This window comes from Dipodomys spectabilis, unplaced genomic scaffold (genome assembly GCF_019054845.1).
Source record: "Dipodomys spectabilis isolate Male_0828 unplaced genomic scaffold, ASM1905484v1 ptg000066l, whole genome shotgun sequence".
NCBI classification, from domain to species: Eukaryota; Metazoa; Chordata; class Mammalia; order Rodentia; family Heteromyidae; genus Dipodomys; species Dipodomys spectabilis.
In genome coordinates, this window is record NW_024870743.1 from 14,416,548 (window position 1) to 14,431,182 (window position 14,635).

Genomic DNA, 14,635 nt, shown 5'->3' on the forward strand with positions numbered 1-14,635 from the left:
TACAACCATCCAAGACAAATCCAAGAAATATGATAGATCTATCCAACACTTGGAAGACACCATCAGAAGGCCTAATCTAAGGATAATGGGTGTAGAGTAGCACCTAGAAACAGAAGTTAATGGTCTAGGAAATTTGTTTAACAGGATCTTAGCAGAGAACTTCCCAAACATGCAAAAAGATAGGCTTATTCAGATACAAGAAGCTTTTAGAACTCCAAATAGACCAGACCAGAATAAGACATCCCACCGTCACATTATAATCCACACAGGCTCAATTCAGACCAAGAAAAAGATCCTTAAAGCTGTCAAGGAGAAAAGATTAATCATCTATAAAGGGAAACCAATTAGAATCACCTCAGATTTTTCAGCAAAGACAATCAAAGCAAAAAGAGCCTGGAATGATGTATGTCATGCCCTTAAAACAAACAACTATCAACCAAGAATACTGTACCCAGCTAAACTCTCCTTCATAACTCAAGGCCAAATAAAAACCTTCCATAGCAAAGAAAAATTGAAACAATACATCTCCACCAAACCAGCCCTACAAAAGATTCTTAAAGATGTCCTACACATAGAAAACCAACAAGACCCCAATAAAGGCCAAGAAACTGCAACCAAACTGAGAATCCAAGAATCATAGAAAGAACCGAGTTTTCGTAGCCCCAAGAAGGTGGATAATATGGCAGGAACTCCCAAATACCTCTCAGTCCTATCTCTTAACATTACCGGACTTAACTCTCCAATTAAGCGACATAGACTGTTTAGTTGGATTAAAAAACAAGATCCTTCTATCTGCTGCCTTCAAGAGTCACATCTTGCCCATAAAAACAAACACATTTTCAATATTAAAGGCTGGAACAAAATCTACCAAGCAAACAGCCCCCATAAACAGGCAGGAGTTGCAATCCTAATATCAGACAAAATAGACTTCAAATTAAAATTCGTGAGAAGAGATAAAGAAGGTCACTACATACTAATTAAGGGATCTCTCCTTCAGGAGGATATTACAATTCTAAATATCTATTCACCAAACAACGGAGCACCCACATTTATCCAAGAAACACTACTTTCCCTCAAATCCCACATAGATCCAAAGACATTAGTTGTAGGGGATTTTAACACACCACTCTCCCCACTAGATAGATCAACTCGGCAAAAACTCAACAGAGAAACCGCAGATCTAAACAGCTGCATAGATCAACTGGATTTAACAGACATCTACTGAATATTCACCCAGCAGCATCAGAATACACGTTTTTCTCAGCAGCACATGGAACATTTTCTAAAATAGACCACATTTTAGGCCACAAAGCAAACATATCCAAATTCAGAAACATTGAAGTTGTTCCTTGAAGTCTCTCTGACCACAAGGGAATAAAATTAGAACTCAACACCAAAAGCCACCAAAGAAATTCTGGTAACACATGGAGGTTGAACAACACTCTGCTGAATCACGAGTGGGTCATGGAAGAGATTAGAAAGGAAATTCAAATGTTCATGCTATTCAACAAAAATGAGCACACAAATTACCAGCTCCTCTGGGACACAGCAAAGGCAATACTCAGAGGCAAGTTTATAGCTCTGAGTTCCTACATCAACAAATTGGAGAGATCTGAAACCAACAATTTAATGAGACATCTGAACTTCCTTGAAAAAGAGCAGCAAGATAAACCCCAATCCAGTAGATGGAAAGAAATAATTAAAATTAAATCAGAATTAAATGAATTAGAATCCAAAAAAAAACTATAGAAAGAATCAACAAAACAAAGAGTTGGTTTTTCGAAAAAATTAACAAAATTGACAGACCCTTAGCAAATCTTATCAGAAAAAGAAGAGAACACACCGAAATAAATAAACTTATGGAAACATCACCACAGAAACAACCAAGATTCAGAACACTATAAGGAAATACTTCTCAAAACTTTATGCTAATAAGTTTGGAACTTGGCAGAAATGGACCTTTTCCTAGCAAATATTGACATGCCAAAACTAAACCAAGATGAGTTAAACCATCTTAACAGGCCCATATCAAGCACTGAAATAGAAACAGCAGTAAGAGACCTCCCAGCTAAGAAAAGTCCAGGACGAGATGGTTTTACAGCAGAATTCTACAAGGTCTTCAAAGCACAGCTCACACCAATACTCCTCCAACTCTTCAATGAAATTGAAAGAGAGAGTTCACTACCAAACACATTCTATGAAGTCATCATAACCCTTATCCCAAAACCAGGCAGGGACTCATCAAAGAAAGAGAACTATAGACCCATGTCTTTGATGAACATTAATGCAAAACTTCTCAACAAAATTTTGGCCAATCGACTTCAACAATTCATTCAAAAAATTACACACCACGATCAAACAGGATTCATTTCAGGGATGCAAAGCTGGTTCAATATATGCAAATCAATTAATATTATTCATCACATCAACAGGAGCAAGAATAAGAACCACATGGTTATCTCAAAAGATACAGAAAAAGCATTCGATAAGATCCAACACCCCTTTGTGATGAAGGTTTTGGAAAAATTAGGAATCCATGGATCATTCCTCAATACAATAAAGGCTGTATAAGACAAACCTACAGCCAACATTATACTTAATGGTGAAAAACTAAAGCCATTTCCTTTTAACTCAGGAACAACACAAGGATGTCCACTCTCTCCACTTCTCTTCAATCTAGTATTAGAATGCCTAGCTACAGCAATAAGACAAGATGCAAACATAAAGGGGAAGGAAGAAATAAAACTCTCCCTCTTTGCAGATGACATGATCTTGTATTTAAAGAATCCGATAGACTCCACTCCCAAATTACTCAAGCTGATTCAAAACTTTGGCAAAGTAGCAGGCTATAAAATTAACCCCCAAAAATCAATGGCTTTTCTGTATACCAACAATGAGAAAAGTGTGGCTGAAATTAGGAAAGCAACTCCATTTGTAATAGCCCCACAAAAAATAAAATACGTAGGAATTAACTTAACCAAAGAAGTGAAGGACCTCTATGATGAAAACTTGAAAAACTTGAAAAAGGAATTCAAAACAGAACTTAGAAAATGGCAAAACCTCCCAAGCTCCTGGATTGGAAAGATTAACATCGTGAAAATGGCAATACTTGCGATGCCTATCAAAATTCCAACGTCATTCTTCAAGGAAATAGACGAGGCATTCCAAGAATTCATATGGAACAATAAAAGTCACCGAATAGCAAAAATGCTCCTCAACGGAAAGAACTCTGCTGGAGGAATATCAATACCAAATTTCAAACTCTTCTATAAAGCCATAGTAATCCAAACAGCTTGGTACTAGCAAAAGAACAGACCTCAGAACCAATGGAATAGAATTGAAAACCCAGAAATGAACCTACAGACCTATAGCCATCTAATCTTCGATAAGGGAGCTAAAAAAAATAGAATGGAAGAAAGACAGCCTCTTCAGTAAATGGTGCTGGCAAAATTGGTTAACTACGTGTAGAAAACTAAAGCTAGATCCTTATATATCACCCTGCACCAGAATCAACTCCAAATGGATCAAAGACCTCAGAGTCAAAGCATACACTCTGAAAACATTACAGGATAGAATAGGAGAAACCCTAGGTCTCCTTGGCGCAGGCCGAAATTTTCTTAATAGGGACCCAGAAACACAACAAATCAAAGAAAGGTTGGACAAATGGGATTGCATGAAGTTGTAGAACTTCTGCATGGCAAAGGACATAGCTAGCAAGATCAATAGAAAGCCCACGCATTGGGAGAAGATCTTCATTAGCCATACAACAGACAAGGGTCTCATATCTAAAATATACTGGGAACTCAAAAAATTAAATCCCCCAACAACAAATCATCAAAGAAACAACTCCCCAATAAATAAGTGGGCTAAAGACTTAAAGAGAAGCTTCTCTGAAAAGGAAAGAAGGATGGCCAATAGACACATGAGGAAATCAACCATATCTAGCCATAAAAGAAATGCAAATCCAGCTGGGAAGGTGGCTCAGTGGTAGAGCGCTTGCCTTGCATGCCTGAGGCCCTGGGTTCGATTCCTCAGCACCACATAAGCAAAAAGAAAAAACCCGGAAGTGGCACTGTGGCTCAAGTGGTAGAGCGCTAGCCTTGAGCTGAAGAGCTGAGGTACAGTGCTCAGGCCCAGAGTTCAGGCCCCATGACTGGACCCAAAAAAAAAAAAAAAAGAAATGCAAATCAAAACAACATTAAGATACCACCTCACCCCAGTTAGAATGGCAAAAATCAAGAACTCTAATAACAACAGATGCTGGAGGGGATTTGGACAGAAGGGAACCTTTCTGCATTGCTGATGGGAGTGTAAACTTGTTCAACCACTTTGGAAAGCAGTATGGAGGTTCCTCAAAAGACTCCACATAGAGCTCCCCTATGACCCAGCAATCCCACTTTTGGGCATTTACCCAAATATTTACAAACAAGACCACACTAAAGCTACCAGCACAACTATGTTTATTGCAGCATTATTTACCATAGCTAAGACATGGAACCAACCCAGAAGCCCCTCAGTAGATGAATGGGTCAAGAAAATGTGGTATATATACACAATGGAATTCTATGCCTCCATCAGAAAGAATGACATTGCCCCATTGGTTAGGAAATGGAAAGGCTTGGAAAAAATTATATTAAGTGAAGTAAGCCAAGCCCAAAGAAACATAGGTCCTATGGTTTCCCTCATTTGCAATAGTTAGGATATATATGAGTCAAGCAGAAAGGTCAGATAAGGTGATGTTAGGAAAATGAACCCTAAGATATGTATTTAAATGTTTTTTTCTTTCATGCATTTTTATATGATTATTTCTTTGTTGCTTTGTATGTCCCTCCCCTACAGCATAACCCCTGCTTTCACTGTATTTGATGTCGGGTTAATTTGTGGAGGGGAAGGGGAAAAACAATTCGTTTAAATAAGGATACAGGTGGACCCGTTGAAACAATGAGAAGTACAAGTTGTCATGTCGAAAATGAACTTTACAACTTTGGTGGGGGAGTGGGGGAGGATTGGGTGAAGGGGGAGGCTTGGAAGGTACATGAAGGGGAAACACAGGAGGAGGCTACAATGCTTGATAAGAAATGTACTCATTATCTTGCCCATGTAATTGTAACCCCTCTGTACAGTTTTTTCACAATAAAAAAAAATGTCAAGAGCCATTCTTTCCCTGAAAGATCTTTAAGGGGAAAAAACATGAAGTAAGACAGGATGGACAAGACAAGACAATATGGTTGTTCATAAATATTCCCCTCCCCAGGTATTTCTGGTCAGATCATACTGCAATTCAGTCACCTGAGCCATCAGAAAACATGGTTTCTGGAGTCAACTCTGAATCTGATCATGCCTGGTTTTATGACATGACACTGCAGTTGATGTCGACTTTAGAGCTGAGGACTGCTCTTTATCCATGGGTCCATTTTAATGGGCTCTGGTACTTCAGTCCCTGTCCATTTTTATTCAACGCCACTGTCATCGATGAATTTGATCATACTCTGCCCAAGGCACTGTAAGTAAATTGGACTTTTTTATGAATAACAAAAAGCTGACAAATGAAATGTTTAAAAATAGTCCAGTGCTGATTCTCAGAATCTCCCTGGAATGGATGTATGAAGAGTAGAATGGTTATGGTTGCTGTCAAACATTTTTTTTGTTTTCATCAACAACCTTAAGCATTCTATAACCACTAGGCAGGTTTGTTCTTCATTTTCTTTAATAATTCAAACATTTCTTTAGTACAGTTATGTGCAAGATATTGTCATGCGCACTCGAGAAGTGGAGAATGAAGCTACATATTTGACATAGAATCCATCTCTATCCCTTCATTCTATTATTTTTATATTATTTTAATATTTTTATACATTATATATTATACTTGTAGCTTCCCTCAGCATTTTCTTAAGCTATCTCCTTGGTCAGCTATAGGTTACTTTTCCTCTCTTTATGTCCTTGATAAATCAGCTTCTATAACAAGTATCTGGCCCATGAAAAATTTTCTCTGGAAACCACTGGCATTAGTGAAATCTTTTATTGCTATTTATCATCCCAGTGAGACTCTCATCTCTATATCCCTCCAATCACAAATTCCCTCAAGAGTGTTACTGTAGCTTCTTTTCAATTGAACATATAAATTTAAGGGATAAAGTTTTATATACATTGACTGTCTGGTCAGATGTTTGGTTTATTTGTTTATTTGGTTTTCTTCACTTATTATATGTTATTGGAAGTTAAATAGCTTGTTTGCAAGCTATCCGGAAACATTCATCAAAATAGCAGCTCAATCCAAGTGCTAGTTTCTCACACCTATAATCCTAGCTACTTAGGAGGCTGAAACCTGAACATGGTGGCTGAAAACTAGCCCAAGCAGGAAAGTCAATGAGACTCCTATCTAATTAACCACTAAAAGGTGGTAGGTGAAGCTGGGTTCAAATGGTAGAGCAGAGTGCCAGCCTCCATCAAAAATGCTAGATGACAACACCCAAGCCCTGACTTCAAGCCTCAATATTATAGATGCATGCGTGTGCACATGTACACACCACACACACACACACACACACACACACACACACACACATTAATAATTCAAAGCCTTAGTGAAATCCTTCATGATACATCACCTAAGATATAACTCAATAATTTTTTAATGATATGGTCTATTTTAACAGATTTTATTATCTTTTTTGTAGCTTTATTAATACTTTCCATATTCATAATAATTTTATTTTCAATGTTGCCTTATAATATGATCTTATAAAGATATCAGAAGCCAGTATTCGAGGTTCATGTTTATGTTTCAGACAATGCAGTAAAATGCTACCAATGTAGAATATTAAATAAATGTGCCAATCAAATAAAATCATAACCAATGAAGAGGCAAGTTTTCATTTATGTAAATAAATGTCTTCACAATTTTGTCCTTTACTTTGGCCACTGCCAAGGTTCTTCTGCTATAATGAAAAGAAACATCTCAACTTCTAAATCACTAAAATTTAACACACACACACTCAAGCACTTGGCTTGAGCTGCTATTTTGATGAATGTTTCCGTATGGCTTGCAAACAAGCTATTTGACTTCCAATAACATATAATAAGTGAAGAAAACCAAATCCACAAGTTGGAAATATGGATCTGAGAACCACATCAAATTACTTTGGCTAGAAAATAAGACAAGAATTTACTGAGAGCAACCCTCACAAAATTTACACCTTCACTTACTTACAACATGGGAGAAAACACCCAACACCTGCAATTGTGTACAATAAGACCTTTCCTTTGCTCTGGGGTTCACTTCTGGTTTAGTTTTGTTTTTCCTGCTGCTACTTTTAAATTTTTATATGTTTGCAGAGACATTATAAGGAAAACATAGTTTGTTAGAACAAGCAATGGCTTTGGAGACTGGAATGGAAAACAAAACAAAACAAACATGGATTTATAAAGGATATGTGCCTCTTAACTTCTGAGCACTTATTTACTTCTCTACATTTCTACTTCCTCTGGTATCAAATGTGCATTTTGAAAAATCTACTTTAAAAGTGGTGTGCTGAGCTGTATAAAAGATATTATGTAAAACAGATCTCCAAAATACAGATCCTCAAATCAATTGTAGCCATGATAACATGAGTTCCCGCTCATCCTATTTTCGATTTTTTTTTCTTTGATCACTACAATTTACTATCGGACTTGACTTAAGATTATGGAGTAAAAGCCAAGCACGCTGAAGTGAAAACACTCTTTGAACACTCCTTTTCTTTGGGTAGGCGATACAGTTTACCCTTGAGTGATTTTCAGTCTACGTACACAAAGTCTCACCCACAATCTGCACTGAATGATGGAAGGACATTAATCAAGAGGTGTTGTACTCACACATTAATATATTAAATTGAAGCCCCTGGGTAAAGCTACAGATAATTTGTAAAGTTTATTTTTAAAATAATTTAAAAAACAATGACATGCATTTCACCGTTCGCATCATGTTCAGGCAACCTAGATATGTAAGATTAGGTTACTAGTCCCAAGAGAAGGAAAGAAAGTATAATGGTCTACTACCATTGCCTCTCCTACTCCAGGCCTATTCAACCATGAACAGAGGGCTTAATTTAACAGAGAAAACACACCAACATGTAGTCACCAGCCTACAAATTAAGATCTTTAATCTTGACCAAAATTTCCTTCTTATGTTAAAGTTGTCCTGTTCCTGCCTACAGCTACTTTCTCCATCTGAACTTATTTCGTATTTCCAGTTTCCATCTTGCTATCTGCTTTTACATGCTGTTACTGCCTTTCCTATGTGGTTTTATATGTTATCTAATTATTTCATTAGTGCCTTTAACATATTAGTCATAAGAATTTTAAGTTCCTATTCTTAATTATAGCCTCTCTGTCAGCTGAGTCTGTTCTGATGATTACTTATCTCTTTAGACTTTCTTGGTTTTAATTTTTGGTTGAGTTGTTTAGAATAATAGGTATAAAAAGAAGTTAGTTAGTGGGAGGGTTACTGTCTGTCTGGCTAAGCATTGGACTATGTTTAATAATTGCATTATCTAGAGTTAAGAGAAGCTTCAGGTTCTTCTTGGATTGTTTAACCTTCCTGTCTTGGTTTCCAGTCTCTCTTACATCTCTCTTGCTGGTCTACCTTGCTACTTTGTCACCTACTGTAGCTGATTCTGAATCTCCCAGTGTAGTTGTAGAAAGAGTAGTAGGGGTGTTCTATTACATGTTCATTGAGGCTTCATCGTTCAGCGGGCCTACATCTCACAGGCGTAGACTGGCAGTAACAGAAGTGCATCTGTTTTCCTGCTGTACCCTAGTTCCTTCTTGGGCACAGCATGTCCTGTCTATTCTACTTGAAACCTCTTCCTCGAGTAATATGAGTCATGAGGGGTGACTGAGCAGAAAAAGACTGTTACGATATGGGCAACCCTGACTTTGCTTGATTTCGATAAACGGGAACAAAATTTGAATCAAGCTCTTTCTTCTAAATGATTGCATAAACAAAAGAAGAAATGAACATGACTAGTTAGAAGCTGACTCTTAACTTACCCATTTATAACTGATGATTAATCCAAATTAGACAATGAGGTGACTCTAACTAGTGGTATACTTTCTTTGCCTTATTTCTTTATTACTTAATAAAACACTTTACTCTGGGTTCCTCTGCTGCATCTCCCAACTGCCTTCAAGTTGGTGCTTTCCAAATCATAAGCCTATAAGGCAATTCTTTAGAACATGCTTTCTGTCTACTTTTTAAGGCTTGTTGATCTTCTTCTTAGGTAAGACAGGAAAGCCCTTTCTCTGGCTAGTTGGCATTGGTCTCGGGGGTTGAACTCAGAGCCTGGGTACTATCTCCCCGAGCTATTTCTACTTGAGGTTAGTCCTCTACTACTTGGGTCATAGCACCACTTTCGGCTTTTTGGTTTTTTGGAAGTTAATTGGAGATAACAGTCTTTGGCTTTGAACTATAATCCTCAGATCTCAGCCTCCTGAGCAGATAGGATTACAGGCATGAATTATACGCACCTGGCTCAATTTTAAATGATCGGTCTGATACTTTGTCATTGGCTTTGGGACTATCAACTATCGACACGCCCAACACCAGACACTAACTTGAGAACCCAATGCCTCGTCATTTGTATGTTATCCTCTTATCATACTGTTAGGTTTAGAGAAGCTTCTTGTAATTTATTTTATATAACTGGAACTTTATACTACTGAACATCAACCTCTTGTTTACCTCCTCCCAACCCCTACCATTCAATTATTTTTGTATTTGTTTAGGTGGGTGTTGTTATTGTTGTTGTTGTGCTGACACTGAGGCTTGAAATCCAGGTGCTATGGTTTCACTCAGCTCTCTTGTTCACAGCTGATACTCTACCATTTGAATCACACCTCCACTTCTTTTTTTTTTGCTGGTTGTCTGAAGATGAGAGACTCTCTGATTTGTCTTCCTGGGTTGCTTCTGAACCATGATTCTCAAATCTCAGCTTCTTTAGTAGATAAGATTACAGGTGTGAGCCAGCAGTGCCTAGCTTTCTTCTATTCTGACAGTCTATGAGTTTTACTATTCTAGGTACCACATATGTTTCCCTTGGCTGCTTTATCTCAGCTACATAATGTCCTCTGGGGTTATCTATACATTATGTACTGGCAAGCTCTCTTTCTTTTTTAAGGATAAATGTCATCGTACATATATACCACATTTTCTTGATCAACCCATCCCTTGATGGATATGTAAGATGTTTCCGAATCTGGCTATTGTGAACACACACACACACACACACAAAATGAATGTGGCAGTATAGATACACCTTCAACACTCTGATTTTTCAAATCTTTTTGTTGATTACCCAATAACAATAAAATGCTGAATCCTCTGAAGCCTCTATTTTTAACTTTGGAGGGGTCTCCATATTGTTCCCAATGACAGTTATACCAAATGTATCCCAACCAACAATGTAAAAAGATTTTAATTTTTTGACAACATTGCCAACATTTGTCATCTTTGGGGTTTTTTGTTAACAATATCAAGGTGATAATAACTGTAGTTTGTTTATATTTCCTTTTTCATACACCTCTTGGCCATTTCTGTCTTCTTTGGATGCCTATTCAATTCCTTTGCCCTTTTAAAATTATTGTTACTTATTACTATTAAGTTGTAGAAATTCTGTATGCATTTTAGGTATTAACACCTTTTCAGATACCTGGTTTACAAGTAGTGTCTCCCAGGAAGTTAGTTACATTTTCATCCTGTTGATTATTACCTATATTTTTCAAAATCATTTTTTTTGTTTTATAGTATCACATTTTGTATACGTTTTTATTTGTGTTTTGGAATCCTAGCCAAGTCATTTGACATGAACTAACCCATATATGGGTAATGCTTACAAGTTTTATATAATATACAAGATGTAGGAAAGTATGGGAGAACAGTCAAAAATCAGGCAGAGGCCAGGAAAAGATCTGTCACTTATAAGAGGAGAACTACTCTGGAAAAATTTGCATTTAACAGCTCTTCTCCTGAGAGATCTCAGCAAGTGTAGCATTTGGCAGTAAGAACTGAAGCAGAAAGTCAGTGTTACTAGGCTGAGAAGTTTGAGAGTAGAGGTGCGGGATATCATACCATTCTGAATGTGAGGAGGAAGGAAGGATCCCCAGGGAAGGAGCCACAGTATCTTTGTATAAACTTTTACCCAAATACTTCTTTAGCCCAACAGTGACTATCAGAGGAAATTTCTACAGACCAAAGAGATCAGTAGGTAGAAGACTAAAATATATCAGCTGAGATTCCTGCTGCTTTCCATTATATGGAAGAAAGAGTTAGGGGTTTGAGTCTAACCAATATTTTTAATTATTTTAGGATTTTATAACAAAGTACTCTACACTAGATAGCTTACCAAGAATATAATTTTTTTCTTACAGTTCTGGAGATGGTTGCTGTAGGATATGGTATAAATATATATGGGCTCTGATGAGCATCCTTTCTATGTTTCAGTCTCTGAACTTCTTACTGAATTGTCATGTAACAGAGAATTATAAGCACCATCTGGTTCTCTGGCTTCTTCTCCTAAGAAGAGAAAGCTCATTCATGAAAACTCTACTCTCACGATGCAATTACCTCTCAAAAGTCTTCTATCCGAATACCACAACATTGGAATGGATTTCAACCCATGAATTTTGGAGGAATGTGAATATTAATTCTTACCACTATGTTAACCACCAGTTACAGCCAAAATAATCACCAGCATCTATCCAAATGTCCAAGATCTCAAAAGAAATTATTTGAAAGGATTATTTAACTCCCATTTCCTGCCTGGGAGCAGTAAATATTTCTCTTTCTCTCTGTTTTAACCTTCTCCTTGGGCCATGGAGTTCAAACCCACTGTTTCCTTTACCAGGTACTTTCTCTTTCTATCTCTCTTGTAAACTCTTTTTTTCTTTGCCTCTTCAAGAAGAGAAAATAAGAAACTGTGAATTATAGTTAATTAAAAAGAAATTAATTGTTTCAACCTATTTCCAGATTATGGAAATAGTAGAATGGGACCTTAAAGCCACTGCTGTCAACAAATTCAAAAGCTTAAAGGAAAGTACAACCATAAGACATAAATGGACACATAAGAGCCACAGGAAAAAAAATCACATGGAAATGTTAGAATAAAACGTTAAAAAAAAACAGGAAGAAGAACTGGAGAGGTTCAAGAGTGAGTTGTGATTAAGGAATAAAAAACTGGAGTGGAGATCAATATAATTATCTTCTTTGAATCACCAAAATAGTAGCAAGGTAAACACAAACAGAGCCTAAATCACCTATGGAAAATATGAAACTCTCTGTGATTAGAATGTTAAAAGAAAAAAAGTTTAAGAATTAAAATCGTCATTGTAAAATTACCAGATAGTGAAGGAAGCTTAGATTTCTGGAGCTATTAAGTTTCTCAAACCCAGAGAATGCCAATCATGTCTAGGAGTATCAGCCAAAAATCAAAGAAAGCATAATGAAAGGGAGATTATGAAAATAGACTTAGAAAAACAATACTTTGCTTATAGGACAAAAATCAATATAATGAATAGTTTCCTAGCAGAAATAATAGAAGCCAAAAGACCAAGTAATAGCACCTATAAGACATTAAAATATTTTTTCAAAATTTAATCTAGAATTTTACATTCTGTGAAAAAAATATAAAAATTGGGGTGAAATAACAAGGATAAAACATATAATTTGACAGGAATCACTTCACAAAGCTTGGAACATTAGAGTACCAAAAATGAGACATCATTAAATTACAAAATATAAAAATAAGATATACTAATCTGCAACTTTCTAGTAAGAAATAATCAGTTATATGGAGATCTAGCAAAGACAAAAAACATGTTACTGAATGAGGAACTTGTTTATGTAAAGGACTGATAAATAAATATGTACAGAAATTATGCAGAATAATTTTGTGCAATTCCAAAATAAAGATCTATTCAGGCAAGCAACAAGGATTTAATGGGTTAAAAATTAAGATGGCAATTGAATATTGCCATAATTCTAGCTCTTTCTTTTCTTTCCTTCTTCCTTTCTTTCTTTCTCTCTTTCCTTCCTTCCTTCTTTCCTTCCTTCTTTCTTTCTTTCTTTCCTTCTTTCTTTCTTTCTTTCTCTCTTTCTCTTTCTTTCTTTCCTTCCTTCTTTCTTTTTTTTCTTTCTTTCTTTCTCTTTCTTTCTTTCTTTCCTTCCTTCCTTCCTTCTTTCTTTCTTTCCTTTCTTCTTTCTTTCTTTCTCTTTCTTTCTTTCTTTCCTTTCTTCTTTCTTTCTTTCTTTCTCTTTCTTTCTTTCTTTCTTCTGAACCAATCCTGAGGCTTGAATCAGAGATGGGGTGCTATCCTTATGCTTTTAAAAATATTCTTTTTTAATATCAAAGCTAGAGCTCTACCACTTGAGCCATAGTTCCACTCTTGGTTTTTGGTTGTTAATTGGAGATAAGAGTCTCATAGACTTACTTTGCCTGGGCTGACAATCCTCAGATCTCAGCCACCTGAGTAGCTGAATAGACCACTTATAGGATAAGCAACTTCTGTCTTTCTTACTACTTGCAAGGGGAAATAGAAATTATGTACTGGATAAATCAGATGAGAAAGTGGCTATGATCAAACTTGACCCCCAGATAGCAGGCAAATGGTCATTAAATGCCTCTGTCAAAGATATCTTACAAAATGACACAATTGCTCTTGTGCACTGTGGTGGCCTAGAATGCATAAAGCAAATCTAATCATGAGAAACATCAGTCAACCTCAAGATGAGGAATATCTTATTTTCTAAAGTTGTTCCTACTTTAAAAGAAACCAAAAGGCAAAGAAGCTTTTCCAGATTCCAAATACTCGAGAGATATCAAAACAGATGCATTACTTGAGCTTATCTTTGAAAAATATTTTGTTATATTTTAAAAATATTTGGAAAGACATTGCTGCAATGGCAACATGGTTGACACACTAAACAAAGCATTATATTTTTGGTTGGGCAGTAGTTGCTCACATCTGTAATCTTAGCTACTCAGGAGGCTGAAAACTGAAGATCACAGCTTGAAGCCACCCCAGGAAGTTAAGTCCATGAGATTCTAATCTCCAATTAACTATCAACAGGCCACAAGTGGAGCTGTGGCTCAAGTGGTAGAGTGCTACTCTTGAGCTCAAAAGCTCAGGGACAGGGCCTTGCCTTGCCCTAAATTCAATCCTTAGGACCAACACACCCCTCCTCCCAACACCCAAGTACTGTATTTGAAATTAAGCATTACAGTGTCGTATTATAAGAAAATATCCTTAGGAACAAAAAAGAAAATAGAGCACAACTTAAGTTGACATAATGTTTGAAAGGAATGAATCTTTTGAAAATGAGTGCAATTATTCTTTCAGTATCATATGAACTTTCTGATCGTGTCAAATTATTTTCCTTGGCACTGGAGCTTGGCTTCAGAGCGTCTGCTCACTCAGCTTTCTTGCCGTAACTGCTGCTCCACTAATCAGCCTAGCTTTTACTGGTGTATTGGAGATAGACTCTTGCACACTTTTCTATCTGAGCTAGCTTTGAATGGCAGTCTTCCAGGTCTTAGTCTCCTGAACAGCTAGCATTACATTTATGATCCACCAGTACCAATGAAATTCTTTCTAACTA